General features: G+C 42.2%; 1 protein-coding gene across 4 annotated transcripts in view; it reads right to left on the minus strand.

Annotated features, from left to right (window-relative positions):
- Positions 1-17,190, minus strand: part of LOC109889214 (protein strawberry notch homolog 2) — a 106,419-nt gene that overhangs the window by 34,439 nt on the left and 54,790 nt on the right. The gene's annotated exons all lie outside the window — the stretch shown is intronic.

The following is a 17,190-nucleotide window of genomic DNA, read 5'->3' on the forward strand; positions in this document are numbered from 1 at the left end:
TAGCTACATGGTTCAGAAATACTGGGGGAAGTTTTGATATCTCATGCGTAAAGACACAGACAACGAGCGAGTCTATCTAATATATAAGTCACCCTAACTTACACCAAAGGCCTATCTGTGATACAAACTGAAAAATTACAGGATCTATATGCAATCAAAAAAATTTATACGGTAAAGAGATTACAATGAATTACACTGATATGATGGAAGGCCCTTCAACAGCTGATGTCTTCTCCATCTCTGAACCCATCCCGAGTCCTGCACAGATGCACTATGAACACCACTATGGACACTACTTTGCACATTCTTCCACTGCAAATCCACCATTCCAGTGTTTATTTTTATTTTTTTACTTGCTATATTGTATTTACTTTGCCACCATGGCCTTTTTTGCCTTTACCTCCCGTATCTCACCTCATTTGCTCACATTGTATATAGACTCATTTTTCTACTGTATTATTGACTGTATGTTTGTTTTATTCCATGTGTAACTCTGTGTTGTTTGTGTCGAACTGCTTTGCTTTATCTTGGCCAGATCGCAGTTGTAAATGAGAACTTGTTCTCAACTAGCCTACCTGGTTAAATAAAGGTGTTCTCAACTAGCCTACCTGGTTAAATAAAGGTGTTCTCAACTAGCCTACCTGGTTAAATAAAGGTGTTCTCAACTAGCCTACCTGGTTAAATAAAGGTGTTCTCAACTAGCCTAACTGCTTAAATAAAGGTGTTCTCAACTAGCCTACCTGCTTAAATAAAGGTGTTCTCAACTAGCCTACCTGCTTAAATAAAGGTGTTCTCAACTATTCTACCTGGTTAAATAAAGGTGTTCTCAACTAGCCTACCTGGTTAAATAAAGGTGTTCTCAACTAGCCTACCTGGTTAAATAAAGGTGTTCTCAACTAGCCTACCTGCTTAAATAAAGGTGTTCTCAACTAGCCTACCTGGTTGAATAAAGGTGTTCTCAACTAGCCTACCTGCTTAAATAAAGGTGTTCTCAACTAGCCTACCTGGTTAAATAAAGGTGTTCTCAACTAGCCTACCTGCTTAAATAAAGGTGTTCTCAACTAGCCTACCTGGTTAAATAAAGGTGTTCTCAACTAGCCTACCTGGTTAAATAAAGGTGTTCTCAACTAGCCTACCTGGTTAAATAAAGGTGTTCTCAACTAGCCTACCTGGTTAAATAAAGGTGTTCTCAACTAGCCTACCTGCTTAAATAAAGGTGTTCTCAACTAGCCTACCTGGTTAAATAAAGGTGTTCTCAACTATTCTACCTGGTTAAATAAAGGTGTTCTCAACTAGCCTACCTGCTTAAATAAAGGTGAAATAAAATAAATAAATACAAATAAACGGACACAATCCATCATAACTGACATCTCTGCTTATGGAAAACAAGGCTGTGATTGGCAAAACACCTGGGGGAAAGGCTACTGATAAATTAGAATGATAAGACAGAGATGAAAGAAATCAGCTCGTACTAAACAGAAAGTGCCTTCAGAAAGTACTCACACCACTACTTTTTCCACATTTTGTTCTGTTACAGCCTGAATTTAAAATTGATTCAATTGAGATTTAGCATAACTAGCTTACACACAATACCCAATAATGTCAAAGTGGAATTTTGCTTTTAGAAATTTAGACAAATGAATAAAACATTTAAAGTTTAAATGTTTTGAGTCAATAAGTATTCAACCTCTTTGTTATGACAAGCCTAAATAAGTTCAGGAGTACAAATGTGCTTAACAAGTCACATAAGTTGCATGGACTCACTCTGTGTTCAATAGTAGTGGTAAACATTCTTTTTGAACGACCACCCCATCTCTGTACCCCACACACACAGATAAGTGTAAGGTCCCTCAACAGAGTAGCACATTTTAAACACAGATTCAACCACAAAGACCAGGGAGGTTTTCCAAAGCCTCGCAAAAAAGGGCACCAATTGATAGATGTGTAAAAATGTTTAAAGCAGATGCTGAATATCTCTTTGAGCATGGTAGTTAATCATTAGGCTTTGGATGGTGTATCAATACACCCAGTCACTACGAAGATACAGGAGTCCTTCCTAACTCAGTTACCGGAGAAGAAGGAAAATGCTGAATCCTGGCTTAGGAAGACCACCAAAAACTCAGACATTTTAATTCCAAACTACAACATTTTCAGACAAGATAGAACTGCCAAAGGGGGCGGTGTTGCAATCTACTGCAAAGATAGCCTGCAGAGTTCTGTCCTACTATCCAGGTCTGTACCCAAACAATTTGAACTTCTACTTTTAAAAATCCACCTCTCTAAAAACAAGTCTCTCACCGTTGCCGCCTGCTATAGACCACCCTCTGCCCCCAGCTGTGCTCTGGACACCATATGTGAACTGATTGCCCCCCATCTATCTTCAGAGTTCGTGCTGCTAGGCGACCTAAACTGGAACATGCTTAACACCCCAGACATCCTACAATCTAAACTTGATGCCCTCAATCTCACACAAATAATCAATGAACCTACCAGGTACCTCCCCAAAACCTTAAACACGGGCACCCTCATAGATATCATCCTAACCAACTTCCCCTCTAAATACACCTCTGCTGTCTTCAACCAAGATCTCAGCGATCACTGCCTCATTGCCTGCATCCGTAATGGGTCAGCGGTCAAACGAGCTCCACTCATCACTGTAAAACGCTCCCTGAAACACTTCTGCGAGCAGGCCTTTCTAATCGACCTGGCCGGGGTATCCTGGAAGGATATTGATCTCATCCCGTCAGTAGAGGATGCCTGGATATTTTTTTTAAATGCCTTCCTAACCATCTTAAATAAACATGCCCCATTTAAGAAATTTAGAACCAGGAACAGATATAGCCCTTGGTTCTCCCCAGACCTGACTGCCCTTAACCAACACAAAAACATCCTATGGCGTTCTGCATTAGCATCGAACAGCCCCCGTGATATGCAGCTGTTCAGGGAAGCTAGAAATCATTATACACAGGCAGTTAGAAAAGCCAAGGCTAGCTTTTTCAAGCAGAAATTTGCTTCCTGCAACACTAACTCAAAAAAGTTCTGGGACACTGTAAAGTCCATGGAGAATAAGAACACCTCCTCCCAGCTGCCCACTGCACTGAAGATAGGAAACACTGTCACCACTGATAAATCCACCATAATTGAGAATTTCAATAAGCATTTTTCTACGGCTGGCCATGCTTTCCACCTGGCTACTCCTACCCCGGACAACAGCACTGCACCCCCAACAGCAACTCGCCCAAGCCTTCCCCATTTCTCCTTCTCCCAAATCCATTCAGCTGATGTTCTGAAAGAGCTGCAAAATCTGGACCCCTACAAATCAGCCGGGCTAGACAATCTGGACCCTTTCTTTCTAAAATTATCTGCCGAAATTGTTGCCACCCCTATTACTAGCCTGTTCAACCTCTCTTTCGTGTCGTCTGAGATTCCCAAAGATTGGAAAGCAGCTGCGGTCATCCCCCTCTTCAAAGGGGGGGACACTCTTGACCGAAACTGCTACAGACCTATATCTATCCTACCGTGCCTTTCTAAGGTCTTCGAAAGCCAAGTCAACAAACAGATTACCGACCATTTCGAATCTCACCATACCTTCTCTGCTATGCAATCCGGTTTCAGAGCTGGTCATGGGTGCACCTCAGCCACGCTCAAGGTCCTAAACGATATCTTAACCGCCATCGATAAGAAACATTACTGTGCAGCCATATTCATTGATCTGGCCAAGGCTTTCGACTCTGTCAATCACCATATCCTCATCGGCAGACTCGACAGCCTTGGTTTCTCAAATGATTGCCTCGCCTGGTTCACCAACTACTTCTCTGATAGAGTTCAGTGTGTCAAATCGGAGGGTCTGCTGTCCGGACCTCTGGCAGTCTCTATGGGGGTGCCACAGGGTTCAATTCTTGGACCGACTCTCTTCTCTGTATACATCAATGAGGTCGCTCTTGCTGCTGGTGAGTCCCTGATCCACCTCTACGCAGACGACACCATTCTGTATACTTCCGGCCCTTCTTTGGACACTGTGTTAACAACCCTCCAGGCAAGCTTCAATGCCATACAACTCTCCTTCCGTGGCCTCCAATTGCTCTTAAATACAAGTAAAACTAAATGCATGCTCTTCAACCGATCGCTACCTGCACCTACCCGCCTGTCCAACATCACTACTCTGGACGGCTCTGACTTAGAATACGTGGACAACTACAAATACTTAGGTGTCTGGTTAGATTGTAAACTCTCCTTCCAGACCCATATCAAACATCTCCAATCCAAAGTTAAATCTAGAATTGGCTTCCTATTTCGCAACAAAGCATCCTTCACTCATGCTGCCAAACATACCCTTGTAAAACTGACCATCCTACCAATCCTCGACTTTGGCGATGTCATTTACAAAATAGCCTCCAATACCCTACTCAACAAATTGGATGCAGTCTATCACAGTGCAATCCGTTTTATCACCAAAGCCCCATATACTACCCACCATTGCGACCTGTACGCTCTCGTTGGCTGGCCCTCGCTTCATACTCGTCGCCAAACCCACTGGCTCCATGTCATCTACAAGACCCTGCTAGGTAAAGTCCCCCCTTATCTCAGCTCGCTGGTCACCATAGCATCTCCCACCTGTAGCACACGCTCCAGCAGGTATATCTCTCTAGTCACCCCCAAAACCAATTCTTTCTTTGGCCGCCTCTCCTTCCAGTTCTCTGCTGCCAATGACTGGAACGAACTACAAAAATCTCTGAAACTGGAAACACTTATCTCCCTCACTAGCTTTAAGCACCAACTGTCAGAGCAGCTCACAGATTACTGCACCTGTACATAGCCCACCTATAATTTAGCCCAAACAACTACCTCTTTCCCAACTGTATTTAATTTTTATTTATTTATTTATTTTGCTGCTTTGCACCCCATTACTTTGCACATTCTTCCATTGCAAAACTACCATTCCAGTATTTTACTTGCTATATTGTACTTACTTTGCCATCATGGCCTTTTTTGCCTTTACCTCCCTTCTCACCTCATTTGCTCACATTGTATATAGACTTGTTTATACTGCATTATTGACTGTATGTTTGTTTTTACTCCATGTGTAACTCTGTGTCGTTTTATCTGTCGAACTGCTTTGCTTTATCTTGGCCAGGTCGCAATTGTAAATGAGAACTTGTTCTCAACTTGCCTACCTGGTTAAATAAAGGTAAAATAAAATAAAATAAAATAAATTTCACGAAGAGGCTGATGGTGATTTTATAAAACAGTTACTGAGTTTAATTATTGTGATATGAGAGAACTGAGAATGGATCATCAACATTGTAGTTACCCAACAATACTAACCTAAATGACAGAGTGAAAAGGAGGAAGACTGTACAGAATAAAAATATTCAAAAACATACATCCTGTTTGTAACAAGGCACCTGGTTCAGTCTGCTTGTCAACAGACACTGGGAGACGAATTCACCTTTCAGTAGGACAATAACCTAAAAACACAAGTGGTCTAGCAATAATCAACAACCAACTAGACAGAGCTTGAAATATAATAATAATAAAAAAAGGCAAATATTATACAATCCAAGTTGATAAAACTAATAGACTTACTCCAAAAGACTTTCAGCTGTAATCGCTGCCAAACATGTTTCTAACATGTATTGACTCATGGGGTTGAATACTTATCTAATCAATATATTGGTGTTATATTTTTCCATCATTTGTAATAAATGTTAGAATTTTTCTTCCACTTTGACTGTGTATTTTGAGCAGATCATTGACCAAAAATGACAAATCAATTTTAATTCCACTTTAACACAAAATGTGGGGGAAAGTCCAGGCGTGTGAATACTTTCTGAAGGCACTGTAGCTCCTGATTTCCTTTAAGAAATTATGAATGTGAAACAATCATATCTTCCTTCCTGGCAGAGGGATGGTGCAGGGCCACTGCCCTCTGCAAACAGGAACAGAAATGGGGCACCGTGTTGCCCCCCTCCACTGGGCTAGTCTGGTCCAAAATGGAGACTGACAGACTGAGTGGTGCCTCTGGGTGGTGTCATGAGGGAGATTGTGGGAATCCTCAGGCCTGTAATGGTCACTGAGCTATTGGGACATTGGCAAGGATGAGTCACTGATAGGCTGCCTCTTTCAAGCCGGCAGTGTCATCTCTCCCCTCTGTGTCAAACCCAGGACAATAGAGTAACTGTGGCGGCAGGGGCTGCTGCTGCTGCTGTTGTTGAAAAAAAAAGAAGCTATATCTGTTGCTGAGACAGAACCAGAGTGTTAAAATTAAAAAGCAACATCAAAAGCACAAAATGTTGCTTTCCCACAAATTGCGATGCTAGCTGTATGCCCTCAATTGGAGGACTACCTGTAGCAATCAATTTGTTACAATAACTTCCTGGTATAGAAGTAATAATAAAAATGTATTGAACTTGTATAGCTCTTTTCATTACAGAAAATTATCTCAAGGCGCATAAAAAGCAAAACAAACATTTAAATTGAGATGGTAGAGATAGAGATTTTATGTCTCCATTGGGCTTTTGATGAAAGGCTGGAAGTTGAGGCAGTTTGGATTGGAAAGGCAGTGTAGCTTCAGCAGAGGAGGCATCGATGGTACAGCCAGAGAGAAACAAAAACAGTCTGACAAACAAGCCCGGAGCGATTCATTAGTGCACCACATCTCCTTCTCCGGCGGTCAGTTCCTCCACATGACCAGCTCCTCCGTAGATACTGGTTCTCTATTGCCAAACATGTAGCACCCACCTGGGTGATGCCACAGCTGCTGAAAAGCTCACGAAAATCCACCACATCTTGGCAGTGATTAAGAACAGTCCCTGAGCCTCTTTGCCATCTCTAGACACTACATGCAGTACTTGCAATTCGTCCCGACAGATGAAACAAAGTCGGGGCTGCATTATTTGAATCCAAAACAGCCAGCTACCTAGCGATAAGCCAAAAAGATACTTTTCATCCCAATTATGCAACTCAGCATAAAGACCTCAAGATGTAAGTGATCAACCTCCAGAGCAGTCAGACACCCACACATTTTTTAAAAGCAACAACAACAACAAAAAACACAAAAATATAAAATATACAATATTTACAGAGCTCTCAGTGTAGGTAACCTCACAGCGCCATTGCAACCACTGAACTTAGTTGGCCATCCAACAGGCAATTTGTGACGTGAATTAGAGAAGAAAGAAAACTGTCTTTGCAAAACAAGTACGGTATAAAACCTGCATTTCAGAACTTATGGACTTAACTATTAAACTAACAGCTCCATTTCTGTAGGGCTTTCTACTGCAACAAAAAAACAAGCAGAGACAATAAAACAAGCCGTTTAGCTTGATTCAGTTAGAATAAACACAGAACACGGGGGAAGCTTTCACTTGGTAGTACAGAACCTGAGGGTATCCAGACACTTTCTTGCCGTCTTGCAAGCACCGACTTTTGTCTTTTTTTCCCTATGGTATTTCTCATGTGTTTCTTATCTATATTATTACTATTATTATTGCATTGTTGGGAAAGAGCACACAAGTAAGCATTACACTATACTGTTTTACACCTGCTGTATCCTGTGCAGGTGACAAATGTGGGAAAAAAACTAACAGGAGGGGCTGGGGAGGCAGAATGGGTCTGTTCAAACATACAGAGATGTGTGATCTAACAAAGACAGCCTGACACTCCATGGGACAATCAGGAAGTTGGAAAGGGTATGTGCACCGTGTGTGTGTGTGTGTGTGTGTGAGTATCAGAGTGTACTCAGCATTGAATATGTGTGCGGCGGATATATTCCTCACTCTAACTGGGGCTTACTGGTGAGAGTGGTTAGAAAAAGTGCTCTCCTATGATTCTTCTTCCAGTAAGCAGGGCAGCATTTCTCTTATTTTCCCTGAATCATGTTACAGAGCACAGCAAATCAGATGATCTGTGTGGAGAGATCAGACAGAGCTCGTGACCCCGATCCTCAGTGTGTGCATGCTGCACGCACATTGCCCTGCAAACCTTCTGTGGCTAAATTTCTAAATACGGTGACAACATGCTAGCATAACGCCACAAAAACGACTCTCTCTAGCAAGAATGCTAGCCATGGGTTTAGAGTGCATTCGGAAATTATTCAGACCCCTTGACCTTATCACGTTACAGCCTTAAGTAAATGTATTAACAAAAAAAAAAAAAAAAAGAATATTACTTAAGTATTCAAACCCTTTACTCAGTACCTTGTTGAAACACCTTTGGCAGTGATTACAGCCTAGATTCTCCTTGGTTTTGATGCTACCATCTTGGCACACCTATATTTGGGGAGTTTCTTCCATTCTTTTCTGCAGATTCTCTCAACCTCTGTCAGGTTGGATGGGGAGCGTTGCTGTACAGCTATTTTCAGGCCTCTCCAGAGGTGTTCAATCGGGTTCAAGTCCAAGCTCTGTCTGGGCCACTCAAGGACATTCAGAGACTAGTCCCGAAGTCACTCCTGCGTTGTCTTGGCTGTGTGCTTAGGGTTATTGTCCCATTGGAAGGTGAACCTTCGCCCCAGTCTGATGTTTTGAGCGCTCTGGAGAAGGTTTTAAATCAAGGAATCTCCCTGTACTTTGCTCCGTTACGTTTCTCTCAATCCTGCCTAGGTTTCCTCCAGACTTGACGCTTGGCATTCAGGCCAAAGAGATCAATCTTGGTTTCATCAGACCAGAGAATCTTGTTTCTCATGGTCTGAGAGTCCTTTAGGTGCCTTTGGGCAAACTCCAAACTGGCTGTCATGTGCCTTTTACTGAGGAGTGGCTTCCTTCTGGCCACTCTACCACAAAGGCCTGATTGGTGGAGTGCTGCAGAGATGGTTGTCCTTCAGGAAGGTTCTCCCATCTCCACAGAGGAACTCTGTTCTTGGGGACCTTCAATGCAGCAGACATTTTTTCGTACCTTTTTCCAGATCTGTGACATGACACAATCCTGTCTCGGAGCTCTACGGCCAATTCCTTCGACATCACGCCTTGGTTTTTCTCTGATATGCACAGTCAACTGTGGAACGTTATATAGACAGGTGTGTGCCTTTCCAAATCATGTCCAATCAACTGAATTTACCACAGTTGGACTCCAATCAAGTTGTAGAAACATCTCAAGGATGATCAGGGGCGGCATGTAGCCTAAGTGGTTAGAGCGTTGGGCCAGTAACCGAAAGGTTGCTGGATCGAATACCCGAGCTGAAGAGGTAAAAATCTGTCGCTCTGCCCCTGAACAAGGCAGTTAACCCACTGTTCCCCGGTAGGCCGTCATTGTAAATAAGAATTTGTTCTTAACTGACTTGCCTTGTTAAAAAAAAGTTGTTTTTAAAAAATGTCAAACTTGTTTTAATCAATGGAAACAGTAGCTCAATTTCGAGTCCCATGGCATAGGGTCTGAATACTTGTGTCAATTAGTTTTTTTTTTTTAAACATTATTAATAGATTTGCAAGCATTTTTTAAAACCTATTCTTGCTTTGTCATTATAGGGTACTGTTTGTAGATTGAGGAGGCTGTAAGGTAACAGGTAACAATAAGGCTGTAAGGTAACAAAATAAGGTAACAAAATGTGGAAAAGGGAAGGGGTCTGAATATTATCCAAATGCACTGTACATGCATTCTGATTTAAGGTGAACATGCATGTGAGCGAGCATGAATACACAGAGAGAGAGCCACAAACTTTCCACCACTCAATTCACATCCCCACCTACTGAGTGCAGCACCGTTTGACCGGTCTGAAATGTGAAAAGGTCAAGCCTTTCCACAACAAGCTCATTCTACTGAGCCTGGGTGCACGTCCCATCCTGAGCACACGGAGGCCCAAGGCACTTCACACACACCGCACGCAAGCATACCCACTCCCATTTCATCTGCCTTGACAAAGCCAATCAGTTTCTGCCTGAGTAACAGAAGGGGACTCCTCTGACATTTTAATCTGGCAGCACTCAGGGCAGCAGATGTTAGGAGAACAAATATAACTACACTCAAGAGCACAATTGACATGTGGATAGACAGATATATATGTATAGCCTTCATGTGGATAGATAGTAGTATAGCCTTCATGTGGATAGATAGTAGTATAGCCTTCATGTGGATAGATAGTAGTATAGCTATCATGTGGATAGATAGTAGTATAGCTATCATGTGGATAGATAGTAGTATAGCCTTCATGTGGATAGATAGTAGTATAGCTATCATGTGGATAGATAGTAGTATAGCTATCATGTGGATAGATAGTAGTATAGCTATCATGTGGATAGATAGTAGTATAGCCTTCATGTGGATAGATAGTAGTAGTATAGCCTTCATGTGGATAGATAGTAGTATAGCCTTCATGTGGATAGATAGTAGTATAGCTATCATGTGGATAGATAGTAGTATAGCTATCATGTGGATAGATAGTAGTATAGCTATCATGTGGATAGATAGTAGTATAGCCTTCATGTGGATAGATAGTAGTATAGCTATCATGTGGATAGATAGTAGTATATCCTTCATGTGGATAGATAGTAGTATAGCTATCATGTGGATAGATAGTAGTATAGCCTTCATGTGGATAGATAGTAGTATAGCTATCATGTGGATAGATAGTAGTATAGCCTTCATGTGGATAGATAGTAGTATAGCTATCATGTGGATAGATAGTAGTATAGCTATCATGTGGATAGATAGTAGTATAGCTATCATGTGGATAGATAGTAGTATAGTTATCATGTGGATAGATAGTAGTATAGCCTTCATGTGGATAGATAGTAGTATAGCTATCATGTGGATAGATAGTAGTATAGCTATCATGTGGATAGATAGATAGAGATAGATAGTAGTATAGCCTTCATGTTGATAGATAGTAGTATAGCTATCATGTGGATAGATAGTAGTATAGCTATCATGTGGATAGATAGTAGTATAGCGATCATGTGGATAGATAGATAGAGATAGATAGTAGCACAACCTTCATGTGGATAGGTAGATGGTAGTAGCAAAGCCTTCGTGTGGAGAGATAGTAGTATAGCCTTCATGTGGAGGGAGATAGTAGTATAGCATTCATGTGGATAGGTAGATAGTAGTAGTAAATCCTTCATGTGGAGACAGATAGTAGTAAAGCCTTCATGTGGAGAGAGATAGTAGTATAGCCTTCATGTGGAGAGACAGTAGTATAGTCTTCATGTGGAGAGATAGTAGTATAGCCTTCATGTGGAGAGATAGTATGTCCTTCATGTGGAGATAGTAGTATAGCCTTCATGTGGAGAGTAGTAGTAAATCCTTCATGTGGAGACAGATAGTAAAGCCTTCATGTGGAGAGAGATAGTAGTATAGCCTTCATGTGGAGAGACAGTAGTATAGCCTTCATGTGAAGAGATAGTAGTATAGCATTCATGTGGAGAGACAGTAGTATAGCCTTCATGTGGAGAGATAGCAGTATAGCATTCATGTGGAGAGATAGCAGTATAGCATTCATGTGGAGAGACAGTAGTATAGCCTTCATGTGGAGAGATAGTAGTACGGCCATCACGTGGAGATGGATAGTACTAGTATAGCCTTCATGTTGAAAGAGAGAGTACTAGTATAGCCTTTATGTGGATAGATAGTAGTATAGCCTTCATGTGGATAGATACTAGTATAGCCTTCATGTTGAAAGAGAGAGTACTAGTATAGCCATCATGTGGAGAGAGAGATAGTAGTAGTAGTAAAGCCTTCGTGTGGATAGATAGATAGTAGTAGTACAGCCTTCATGTGGATAGATAGATAGTAGTAGTACAGCCTTCATGTGGATAGATAGATAGTAGTAGTAGTACAGCCTTCATGTGGATAGATATATAGTAGTAGTAGTACAGCCTTCATGTGGATAGATATATAGTAGTAGTAGTACAGCCTTCATGTGGATAGATAGATAGATAGTAGTACAGCCTTCATGTGGATAGATAGATAGTAGTAGTACAGCCTTCATGTGGATAGATATATAGTAGTAGTACAGCCTTCATGTGGATAGATAGATAGTAGTACAGCCTTCATGTGGATAGATAGATAGTAGTAGTATAGCCTTCATGTGGATAGATATATAGTAGTAGTAGTACAGCCTTCATGTGGATAGATATATAGTAGTAGTAGTACAGCCTTCATGTGGATAGATAGATAGTAGTACAGCCTTCATGTGGATAGATAGATAGTAGTAGTACAGCCTTCATGTGGATAGGTAGAAGTAGTATAGCCTTCATGTGGATAGGTAGAAGTAGTATAGCCTTCATGTGGATAGGTAGAAGTAGTATAGCATTCATGTGGATAGGTAGAAGTAGTATAGCATTCTTGTGGATGGCTAGGTAGTAGTTTAGCCTTCAGATAGATACAACTTTGAAATAAAAAGAAATGTGGATAGAGCCGTTACATTTTTTAATTTTTTATTTCACCTTTATTTAACCAGGTAGGCTGCGACCTGGCCAAGATAAAGCATAGCAATTCGACACATACAACAACAGAGTTACACATGGAATAAACAAAACATACAGTCAATAATACAGTAGAACAAAAGAAAACAAAAAGAGAGTGCAAATGAGGTAAGTTAAGGAAATAAATAGGCATGGTGGCGAAGTAATTACAATATAGTAATTAAACACTGGAATGGTAGATCGGCAGAAGATGAATGTGCAGGAAGAGATACTGGGGTGCAAAGGAGCAAAATAAATAAATAAATACCAGTATGGGGATGAGGTAGGTAGATAGCCTATCTGTAAACAGCCCATCTAAGTACAGGTGTAGTGATCTGTAAACTGCTCTGACAGCTGGTGCTTAAAGCTAGTGAGGGAGATGTGAGTCTCCAGCTTCAGAGATTTTTGCAAATCGTTCCAGTCATGGGCAGCAGAGAACTGGAAAGAAAGACAACTAAAGTAGGAATTGGCTTTGGGGGTGACCAGTGAGATATATCTGCTGGGGCGCGTGCTACGAGTGGGTGCTGCTATGTTGACCAGTGAGCTGAGATAAGGCGGGGCTTTACCTAGCAGAGACTTGTAGATAACCTGTAGCCAGTGGGTGGATGGCACTGATAGACTGCATCCAGTTTGTTGAGTAGAGTGTTGGAGGCTATTTTATAGATGACATCACCGAAGTCGAGGATCGGTAGGATGGTCAGTTTTACGAGGGTATGTTTGGCAGCATGAGTGAAGGATGGTTTGTTGCGATATAGGAAGCCGATTCTAGATTTAATTTTGGATTGGAGATGCTTAATGTGAGTCTGGAAGGAGAGTTTACAGTCTAACCAGACACCCAGGTATTTGTAGTTGTCCACGTATTCTAAGTCAGAGCCGTCCAGAGTAGTGCTTCTACACCTGCATTGCTTGCTGTTTGGGGTTTTAGGCTGGGTTTCTGTACAGCACTTTGAGATATCAGCTGATGTACGAAGGGCTATATAAATAAATTTGATTTGATTTGATTAGTGATGCTGGACGGGCGAGCAGGAGCGGGCAGCGATCGAATGAAAAGCATGCATTTAGTTTTACTTGCGTTTAAGAGCAACTGGAGGCCACGGAAGGAGAGTTCTATGGCATTGAAGCTCGTCTGGAGGTTAGTTAACACAGTGTCCAAGGAGGGGCCAGAAGTATACAGAATGATGTCGTCTGCGTAGAGGTGGATCAGAGAATCACCAGCAGCAAGAGCAACATCATTGATGTATACAGAAAAGAGATTAAGAAATTAACCCTGTGGCACACTCATAGAGACTGTCAGAGGTCCGGACAACAGGCCCTCCAATTTGACACACTGAACTCCATCTGAGAAGTAGTTGGTGAACCAGGCGAGGCAGTCATTTGAGAAACCAAGGCTGTCGAGTCTGCCAATAAGAATGTTGTGATTGACAGAGTCAAAAGCCTTGGCCAGGTCGATGAATACGGCTGCACAGTAATGTCTCTTATCGATGGCGGTTATGACGTCGTTTAGAACCTTGAGCGTGGCTGAGGTGCACCCATGACCAGCTTTGAAACCAGATTGCATAGCGGAGAAGGTATGGTGGGATTCGAAATGGTCAGTAATCTGTTTGTTAACTTGGCTTTCGAAGACCTTAGAAAGACAGGGTAGGATACATATAGGTCTGTAGCAGTTTGGGTCTAGAGTGTCACCCCCTTTGAAGAGGGGGATGACCGCGGCAGCTTTCCAATCTTTGGGAATCTCAGACGATATGAAAGAGAGGTTGAACAGGCTAGTAATAGGGGTTGCAACAATTTTGGCAGATAATTTTAGAAAGAGAGGGTCCAGATTGTCTAGCCCGGCTGATTTGTAGGGGGTCCAGATTTTGCAGTTCTTTCAGAACATCGGCAATCTGGATTTGGGTAAAGGAGAAATGGTGGGGGCTTTGGCGGGTTGCTGTAGAGGGTGCCAGGCAGTTGACCGGGGTAGGGGTAGCCATGTAGAAAGCCCGGCCAGCCGTAGAGAAATGCTTATTGAAATTCTAAATTATAGTGGATTTATCAGTGGTGACAATGTTTCCTAGCCTCTAGCAGCTGGGAGGAGGTGTTCTTATTCTCCATGGACTTTACAGTGTCCCAGAACTTTGAGGTAATACTACAGGATGGAAATTTCTGTTTGAAAAAACAGTTAGCTTTTCTAACTGCCTGTGTATATTTATTCCTAACTTCCCTGAAAAGTTGCATATCACGGGGGCTATTCGATGCTAATGCAGAACGCCACAGGATGTTTTTGTGCTGGTTAAGGGCAGACAGGTCTGGCGTGAACCAAGGACTATATCTATTCCTAGTTCTACATTTTTTGAGAGGGGCATGCTTATTTAAGATGGTGAGGAGGGCACTTTAAAAAAATAGGCAGGCATCATCTACTGACGGGATGAGGTCAATGTCATTCCAGGATACCCCGGCCAGATCATCCCAAAGGTATTCGATAGGGTTGAGGTCAGGGCTCTGTGTAGGCCAGTCAAGTTCTTCCAGAAAGATTTCGAAAACCATTTCTGCATGGACCTTGTCATGATGAAAGGAAAAGTACTTCCCCAAACTGTAGGCACAAAGTAGGAAGAACAGAATCGTCTAGAATGTCATTGTACGCTGTGGCGTTAAGATTTCCCTTACCTGGAATTAAGGAGCCTAGACCGAACAATGTATAACAGGCACAGACCATTATTCCTCCTCTACCAAACTTTACAGTTGGCACAATGCATTCAGGCAAGTAGCATTCTCCTGGCATCCGCCAAACCCAGATTTGTCCGTTGGACTGTCAGATGGTGAAGAGTTATTCGTCACTCTTGAGAACTCGTTTCCACTGCTCCAGAGTCCAATGGCAGCGAGCTTTACACCACTCCAGAAGAAGCTTGGCACTACACATGGTGATCTTAGGCTTCTATGCCGCTGCTCGGCCATGGAAACCCATCTCCTGACGAATAGTTAATGTGCTGACGTTGCTTCCAGAGGCAGGTTGGAACTCGGTAGTGAGTGTTGCAACCGGGGATAGACGATTTTGACACTACGTGCTTCGGAGGTCCCGTTCTGTGAGCTTCACAGTGTGGTAGTGTTGTTGCTCATAGACAGTCCCAATTCACAATCACATCACTTAAAGTTGACACGGGCAGCTCTAGCGGGGCATACATTTGACATACTGACCTGTTGGAAAGGTGGCATCCTGGCACATTGAAGGACACGTTGAAATTCACTGAGATCTTCAGTGAGGCCATTCTACTGCCAATGTTTGTCTATGGAGACAGCATGGCTGTGTGCTCGATTTTATACACCTGTCAGCAACGGGTGTGGCTGAAATACCTGAATATCCACATACTTTTGTATATACACTACCGTTCAAAGGTTTGGGGTCACTTAGAAATGTCCTTGTTTTTGAAAGAAAAGCAATTTTTTTGTCCATTAAAATAACATCAAATTGATCAGAAATACAGTGTAGCCATTGTTAATGTTGTAAATGACTAGCTGTAAACGGCTGATCTTTTATGGAATATCTACATAGGCGTAGAGGCCCATTATCAGCAACCATCACTGCTGTGTTCCAATGGCATGTTGTGTTAGCTAATCCAAGTTTATTATTTTAAAAGGTTAATTGATCATTAGAAAGCCCTTTTGAAATTATGTTAGCACAGCTGAAATCTGTTCTGTTTAAAGAAGCAATAAAACTGGCCTTCTTTAGACTAGTTGCGTATCTGGAGCATTGGCATTTGTGGGTTCGATTACAGGCTCAAAATGAAACCAATAACTTTTCTGTAACTCGTCAGTCTATTCTTGTTCTGAAAAATGAAGGCTATTTCATGCGAGAAATTTCCAAGAAACTGAAGATCTCGTACAATGCTGTGTACTACTCCCTTCACAGAACAGAGCAAACTGTCTCTAACCAGAATAGAAAGAGGAGTAAGAGGCCCCGGTGCACAACTGAGCAAGAGGACAAGTACATTAAGGTGTCTAGTTTGAGAAACAGACGCCTCACAAGTCCTCAACTGGCAGCTTCATTAAATAGTACCTGCAAAACACCAGTCTCAATGTCAACAGTGAAGAGGCGACTCCGGGATGCTGGTCTTCCAGGCAGAGTTCCTCTGTCCAGTGTCTGTGTGATTTTGCCCATCTTAGTCTTTTTATCGGCCAGTCTGAGTTATGGCTTTTTCTTTGCATCCCGGAGTCGCTTCTTCACTGTTGATGTTGAGACTGGTGTTTTGCGGTTCCTATTTTATGAAGCTGCCACATAAATTATTCACAGAGTTCAAGTAACAGACACACCAACATCAACTGTTCAGAGGAGACAGCATGAATCAAGCCTTCATGGTCGAATTGCTGCAAATAAACCACTACTAAAAGGACACCAATAAGAAGAGGAGACTTGCTTGGGTCAAAAAACATGAGCAATGGACATAAGACAGGTGGAAATCTGTCCTTTGGTCTGATGATTCCAAATGTGCGATTTTTGGTTCCAACCGCCGTGTCCTTGTGAGACGCAGTGTGGTTCCCACCGTGATGCATGGAGGGGGAGGTGTGATGGTGCTTTGCTGGTGACAGAGTCTGATTTATTTAGAATTCAAGGCACACTTCACCAGCATGGCTACCACAGCATTCTGCAGCAATACGCCATCCCTTCAGGTTTGTGCTTATTGGGACTATCATTTGTTTTTCAACAGGACAATGACCCAACACACCTCGAATCGCTGTTTTTCAGTCTTTCGGTCCCAGCTTTGATGCACCTGTACTGACCTCACCTTCTGGAGGATAGTGGGTTGAACAGGCTGTGGCTCAG

The sequence above is a fragment of the Oncorhynchus kisutch genome, linkage group LG4 (assembly GCF_002021735.2).
Source record: "Oncorhynchus kisutch isolate 150728-3 linkage group LG4, Okis_V2, whole genome shotgun sequence".
In the NCBI taxonomy this organism is placed as follows: domain Eukaryota; kingdom Metazoa; phylum Chordata; class Actinopteri; order Salmoniformes; family Salmonidae; genus Oncorhynchus; species Oncorhynchus kisutch.